This window comes from Anopheles moucheti (assembly GCF_943734755.1).
Source record: "Anopheles moucheti chromosome X unlocalized genomic scaffold, idAnoMoucSN_F20_07 X_unloc_19, whole genome shotgun sequence".
Lineage (NCBI taxonomy): Eukaryota > Metazoa > Arthropoda > Insecta > Diptera > Culicidae > Anopheles > Anopheles moucheti.
Genome location: NW_026453525.1, coordinates 92,588 through 100,000, shown reverse-complemented (window position 1 = coordinate 100,000; position 7,413 = coordinate 92,588). Strand labels below are relative to the sequence as shown.

Genomic DNA, 7,413 nt, shown 5'->3' with positions numbered 1-7,413 from the left:
ATCCATCGCCGGAAAAGTGATTTTCGCAACATCCAGAGAGATACGGGCGGAAAAGCGTTTTTCCGAAGAAGAAAATTTTCGCCCTGATACCGTCGTGCGGGGTATCAAACGACGAGTTTTCAAGAGGGGAGTCGGGAAAATACCCCCCCACCACCATACCACCCACCCCCACCCCCCTAGAGCGGAAAAACCACCCAGGAAGCGGTTTTTCGCGATTTTTCCGAGGAAAACTTCATCGCCACCCAGGCAAGTGGGGTATCAGAAGAAGCGGCTCGGCGGGACGAGTCCATCGCGCACCCCCCCGTTCTTCTACCATCTTCCCTCACCTCGCCCGGGCGGAAAAACCTCGAAGTCGATCCTCGTGGCAGTCCGCTGCTGGCGTCCCTCCTCGAGGGGGAGTAAAACCAGTTTAAAGCGCGGACTCTTCCTTCCTTCTGGCGATGATGTCCGCCAGTCGGAATTTACGATCACGGTCGGGATCGACCGATAGCCGAGCACCGGTGGGCTCGAAACCGGTAGTGATGCTCAGCAGAGTGCCGGAAGGGCAGACCGCAGCCACGAGCGGTGTTGCTCGCACGAGTGGCGTTGGCACGGCCACGGCTGCGAAAGGAGCCACGATGGAGAGGCTCATCGAGCGTCTGGAGGACGAGCTATCCCTCCTCCGTGTTCAGCTGACGGAGCAAGCTGAGCAATACCGGAAAGACCTCGCGGCGATGCAGGAGTGCCATCGCCAGGAGGTGCTCCATCTGCGAGAGGAGAACCGTAAGGAGCGGGAGATGGTCTCTGGGCTCCTTACGCAACTGGTTGTTGCGCAGTCGCAGCAGCAACAGCAGCAGCAGCAGCAGCTGGCACAACAGCGAGAGGGTGCGGTGACGGCTACGGTGGTGCCGTCTCCGGACCAGGAAGGCGGCTCCTGGGCCGAGGTGGTGCGCCGTAAGTCGGCACGCCAGCAGCCGGCTCAGCAGCATCAGCAGCAGTGGCCGCAGCTCCCGCAACGGCAGCAGCCGCAGCGGCAACAGCAGCAACGTCCGCAGCAACATCAGAGCGGACAGCGTTCGGCTGGGCAGCCCCAGCAACAACAACAACAGTGGCATTTGCAGGGCCAGTTGCTGCGAAAGCAGAGTAAGCAGCAGCCACGCACGATGCCAGCTGCAGTGAAGAAGTCGCGGAAGCGGCCCGACACCATCGAGGTGATGCCAGCGGAGGGCGTCAGCTACCTCGACATGTATAGGGCGATTCGTACGAGCTCGCATCTCGACGGCATGCAGGAGAAGATCGGCGTCGGCAAGCGAACGCCGAAAGACACCTTGCGGCTGCCGCTGAGCCGTGATGCCGACAGCGCCGAGCTGTGCCAGCGTATCCGGCAAGCCATCGGAGACAAGGGTGCGGCGTCCGTGCGTACGGAGATGTCGATGGTGCTCATAACAAACATCGACTCCTTGGCGAGCGAGGACCAGCTGCGTCGGGCGGTGTTGACGGCTCTCGGCAAGGAGCATTCCGAGGCCACCTTCGACATGTGGGAGCGGCGAGACGGCACGAAGCGTGCTCGCGTTCGTCTGCCCCGGTCGGATGCGGAGCATCTGGCTGGGAAGCGCCTGCTCCTAGGACACACCTCCTGTTGGGTGTGGGAGGTCCCGAAAGCGTCGCTGGAGGAGAAGCGGTGCTTCCGATGTTTGGAGCGCGGCCACTTCGCCGGGCAGTGCTCGGGAGAGGACCGCAGCAAAGCGTGTATCCGGTGTGGCGCGGAAGGCCACAAGGCAGCGAGCTGCACTGGCGAGGCTCGCTGTTTGAAGTGTGGCGGCCCGCACTCGATTGCCGCAGCTTCGTGCAAAGCTGCAGCCACACGATGATGATAGAAGTGCTCCAGATAAATATCGGTAAGAGCAGGAGCGCTCAGGATCTTGCGCTCCAGCGGATGAGGGAGGAGGGAGCAGACGTGATGCTCATCACGGAGCTCTATGCTGTGCCGGCCAACAATGGGAACTGGGCATCCGACGACGCACTGAAGGCCGCGATCGTCACCAGTGGCCAACGGTTTCCCATACAGCGGGTGAGGAGCGTGCAGCATCCGGGCATCGTAGCTGCCGAGGTGGCGGGCATCGTTGTCATCTGCTGCTATATTCCGCCATCGATCGGCCTCCCGGAGTTCGAGCAGCAGATGGACCGGCTGGAGGTACTTGCGCGAGGCCACCCTTGCGTGCTGATAGCTGGTGACTTCAACGCGTGGCATGGGGCCTGGGGGAGCGAGCGGGCCAACCTTAAGGGTGAGGCGCTCCTTCAGACGGTTACCAGCCTAGGATTGGAGGTCCTCAACCGCGGCACGGAGCCGACATTCCTGGGGAACGGTGTGGCTCGGCCCAGCAGAGTGGACGTCGCCTTCGCGAGTCCAACGCTCTGCCGATCGGATGGAGCAGCGGAGGACATCAGCTCCTGGCGGACGCTAGACCGCTACTCCTATAGCGACCACCGCTATATTCGGTTTGCGGTCGGGCAACAGCATCGTACAGGTCAGCGGCCCGGACGGGGCATTCATCAGCAGGAAGGTGTCGAAGTACGGGAGGCGGGTACTCGCTGGCGAACTCGCCAGTTTTGCCCCCGTACTTTCGAGCTGGCACTTGAGGCGACCCGTTTTGCCGATCGGGTGACCGATGCGGCAAGCCTGGGGATGGTGCTTACGGAGGCCTGCGACGCTACCATGGCGAGGATTGGGCAGTCGCAGCAGCAGAGGAGGAACTGCAACACATATTGGTGGACTCCGGATATCGAGGAGCTGACCGAGCGCTGCCGGTTGGCTCGGGAGCGACAGTCATTGGCCCTCGACGAGACGTCCGCCGAACTGGCTTCAGAGGAACATCAGGAGGCGCGTGCTGCCTTAAGGGTGGCAATTAAGGCCAGCAAGCAGCGCCAGTTCGATGAGTGGCTGCAGGCCCTGGCTGCAGATGAGACGGGACAGTGGTTCCGGCAAGTGCTTCTTCGGTTTCGGGGCAGCTGGACGGCGCGTGAACGCGATCCAGCGGTGTTGCAGCGGATCGTCGAGGAGCTGTTTCCGGAGCATCCCCCGGTCGAGTGGCCGGACGTCACGCCTTCGGAAGGGGACACTCCGGTCCGTCCGATCAGCTGCGCGGAGCTCCAGGCGATAGCGAGCGAGCTGCATCCGCGGAAGGCGCCTGGCCTCGATGGAGTACCGAACGCTGCGGTAACGGCTGCCATCCGGAAGTATCCGGAGCCATTCGCTGGTGTCTACCAGCGCTGCTTGGACACCGGCGAAATACCACGCGAATGGAAAAGGCAGAAGCTGGTGCTGTTGCCTAAGCCGGGTAAGCCGCCGGGCGAAGCCTCGTCCTGCCGCCCGATCTGCTTGATCGACAACCCGGCGAAGGTCTTCGAGAGGACTACGCTGGACAGACTCAACGAGCACCTGGAGGATCCGGAGGCACCTCGGCTGGCCGAGAACCAGTTCGGTTTCCGGAAGCAGCGGAGCACCCTGCAGGCGATCCAGCTGGTGGTGGAAGCAGGCGAGCGCGCGATGTCCTACGGACGGACTAACAACCGGGATAAGCGCTGTCTGCTGGTTGTGGCGTTGGACGTCAGAAACGCCTTTAACACCGCCAGCTGGCAGGCGATAGCGATGGCCCTGCGTGAGAAGGAGGTTCCAGCGCAGCTGCAACTCCTGCTCCGCGACTATTTCACCGACAGGGAGCTGGTGTACGACACCCACGACGGCCCGGTGTCACGTCGGGTGACGGCAGGCGTTCCACAGGGGTCAATCCTTGGCCCGACTCTGTGGAACGTTATGTACGACGGCGTTCTGCGGATCCAGCTCCCTGAAGGGGCCACCATCGTCGGCTTTGCCGATGACATCGCCATCCTGGCCGAGGGCTGCACACCCGAGGAGTCGGCGACAGTCGCGGAGGCTGCGATCGACGCGGTGATGGGGTGGCTCGAGGCACGTCACCTTAGTCTCGCCCCCCACAAAACCGAGGTGGTTCTGATATCGAGTCTGCGTCGAGGACGTTTGGAAATTCCTGTGCGCGTCGGCGAAGTGGTCTGCACGTCAAAGCGATCGATACGCTACCTGGGGGTACAACTCCACGAGAAACTCTCGTGGAAACCGCACGTGGAAGCGGCCGCGGACAAGGCCCTCCGTGCGGTGGCGGTGGTTACCTCGGTGATGAGGAACCACAGCGGCCCCCAGGTGGCCAAGCGGCGGTTGCTGGCAGGAGTCGCTGAGTCGGTGATCCGGTACGCCTCGCCCATCTGGGCTAAGGCGACAGACATGCAGTGGTGCCGAAGACGACTGGCCCAGGTCCAGAAGCCACTGGCACGTGGGGTATCGAGTTCGTTCCGCTCGGTATCCTATGAGGTGTCAGTGGTGATGGCTGGTTTGGTGCCGTACTGGCTGGTCGTCAACGAGGACGCAAGGTGCCATAGCAGGCTGCTGGTCGAGCCTGGCGCCAGCAGGAAGGAGGTACGAGCGGCGGAGCGAGCAGCCACGATGCTGCAATGGCAGGACGCCTGGGACCGTGCGGCGGCAACACCATCGGCCAGCCGCTACTTGACGTGGGCGCACGGGATGATTCCCGACCTGCACCGGTGGACGGGACGAAAGCACGGGAAGGTGGACTTCCACCTTTCGCAGGTGCTCTCCGGACACGGATTCTTCCGGGAGTACCTGCACGTCTGCGGCTTCGCTTCGTCTCCGGAGTGTCCACGGTGCGTGGGGTCGGTCGAGTCGGTGGCCCACGTCTTGTTCGAGTGCCCCGTGTTTGAGGAGATCCGACGTGAGCTGCTGGGCTGGGGGACACCCGAGTCGGTCCAGCTTAACAACATCGCAGAGAAGCTGCTGGAGAGTGCGGAGTGGTGGGACCGCATTCAGAAAGCAGCAAAGACCATCACCACAGTGCTTCAACAGCTGTGGCGCGATGAGGAAGCGCTCACCAATGGTCGAACGGAAGCGGCTTTCGCCGAGGACGAGGAAGTGGTCCTCGAAAGTGTGGCCGCACTCTTCGGTGAGGAGATGGACGACGTCATCATCGAAGACATCACGCGGCGCGTGAACGAGTCGCGAGCAGCGCGTCAGCGATCTGCCCGCAACCGACGGCTTCGCGGCAGAGCGGAGGATCGGGCGCGAGTGCGACTGGCTGCGGACGTCGCAGCAGCACTGGCCGCCCGAGATGACGAGATACTGCGGACGGCAGTAGAGGCGGAGCGAGCGGGCCTAGCTCCTCCACCTATACCGAGGCGCAGCAGAGGGGGACCACCTTCCCCGGAGACGTTGAGAGTGCGCCACGAGCGGCGTCTATTCATGCAGCGCGCATGGCGAGCTCGGGTCCAGGCTGAGGGACCCTCGACGACGCGCCGCCGTCGGACCGCGCCTACGGAGGCGGATCGGATACGGTCGCGACGCAACAGACGGGAAAACGAAAGGCGCCGTCGTGCTTCGAACGCGGGCCGACGATTGACACCCGCGGAGGAGGCTGCCGCCAGCGAGGCGGAATGGTCAGATCGATAGATGTCGGGTTGACTTCTTGAGATCTCCGAGAGGGGAAAGAATGAGTGAGTCACGCGGACTAAGCAAGCGTACGCCTTTAATATGCGGTTAAGATACGATTCAATTTAATAAAGAGATTGGGTAGGGACATCCGAAAGGGTTCATAATGACGCACGACAAATCCCTGGCGGGCGACGTCGTTCGTCAAGAGCGTGGGTTTACGCTATTGTTTTTAGAACATAATGTTTATGAACAATAAAACCTGCAATTGTTTAAAAAAAAAAAAAAAAAAACGAAGTGGAGCTTGCGGCTTAATTTGACTCAACACGGGAAAATTTACCAGGTCCGAACTTATCGAGGTAAGACAGATTGAGAGCTCTTTCTCAAATTTAAGGGTAGTGGTGCATGGCCGTTCTTAGTTCGTGGAATGATTTGTCTGGTTAATTCCGATAACGAACGCGACTCAAACAAGCTAACTAGAACGCTGTCAGCAGTGCACCTCCGGGCGCACCTGACGTCAAGGCCGGCGGCCCCTTCACGGGCGGTCGTCGGCCACGTTTGCCCTGCTTAGCGGGACAACTTGTGTTTAGCAAGGTGAGAATGAGCGATAACAGGTCCGTGATGCCCTTAGATGTTCTGGGCTGCACGCGTGCTACAATGTGAGCAGCAGCGTGTTCTCGCCAATTGGCGCCCCCATTCCGAGAGGAACGGGAAATCACCCAAATGCTCATTTAGTTGGGATTGGGGACTGCAACGGTCCCCATGAACCTGGAATTTCTAGTAAGTGCTAGTCATTAGCTAGCGCTGATTACGTCCCTGCCCTTTGTACACACCGCCCGTCGCTACTACCGATGGATTATTTAGTGAGGTCTCTGGAGGCACACCTTCCGCGGTTCCTTCGTGAGCTGCAGCTGGCATGGCCGAAGTTGACCGAACTTGATGATTTAGAGGAAGTAAAAGTCGTAACAAGGTTTCCGTAGGTGAACCTGCGGAAGGATCATTACCGATCAATACATATATGTTGTTGTGTGAGTTGGTTAGAGAGATAGAGAAACACGGTATCAGCAGAACAAACTGCTATGTTACCTTTTGGGGGCCGCGCACGCCAATTAGACCCGCGAGAGAGGTGTGTCTATACTACGATATTGAGCGTGCGCGACCGTAGGCCAGTGGCCTTCGTACCTGTGCGCACACTCCCAATGGCAGCCATCGAACGCGTAAAGTGTGCGACACATGGGCGAAGGTAAAGACCCACTAGAACATATTTAAACACTGGCCTCGAGCGAGAGAGAACCTAATCAAGAGAACGAAAGTTGTGCAAGATCGCGCCGATGCCGCCCACATCGCGCGTCGATCAATGGGAAGGAAGACCAATGGTCATCCTTGTCCACCCTGGACGGCTTCGAAGGAACCGAGAGGTGCACGGTTACGCTGTCCGGGGAACTTAAGTTGTGAGAGATGCACCTAGCGCATAACGAAAACATAGGAGACAGTTGAACATACCAAAACCCTAGGCAGGGGATCACTCGGCTCATGGATCGATGAAGACCGCAGCTAAATGCGCGTCAGAATGTGAACTGCAGGACACATGAACACCGACACGTTGAACGCATATGGCGCATCGGACGTTTAAACCCGACCGATGCACACATTCTTGAGTGCCTACCAATTCTTGTTACACACTATTCCATAACTACAGGACGCCCGCGTACCAGCGGCACGCCTGGGCGAGCAGCACGCCCGGGAGTGTGTCGCAGGCTTGAACACACGCGTTTGGCGCACTGTGCATCATGGCGTGCTCGGACCCCTTCCGCGGGGGACCTTGGGCGCTGAAATGGTAAGGCGGTACAGTTGGCCCAGTGGGTGCGTGTCGTGTCGCACGGTTCGAACTTCGGCTATAAGACAACCTGGGAGCACCGGAA

General features: G+C 60.1%; 1 non-coding gene across 1 annotated transcript; it reads left to right on the top strand.

Moving 5' to 3' along the window:
- The first annotated feature begins 6,997 nt into the window (after positions 1 to 6,997).
- Positions 6,998 to 7,155, top strand: LOC128307895 (5.8S ribosomal RNA). The gene has a single exon (XR_008287910.1). It is a non-coding gene; the product is annotated as a 5.8S ribosomal RNA (ribosomal RNA).
- Positions 7,156 to 7,413: the final 258 nt, after the last annotated feature.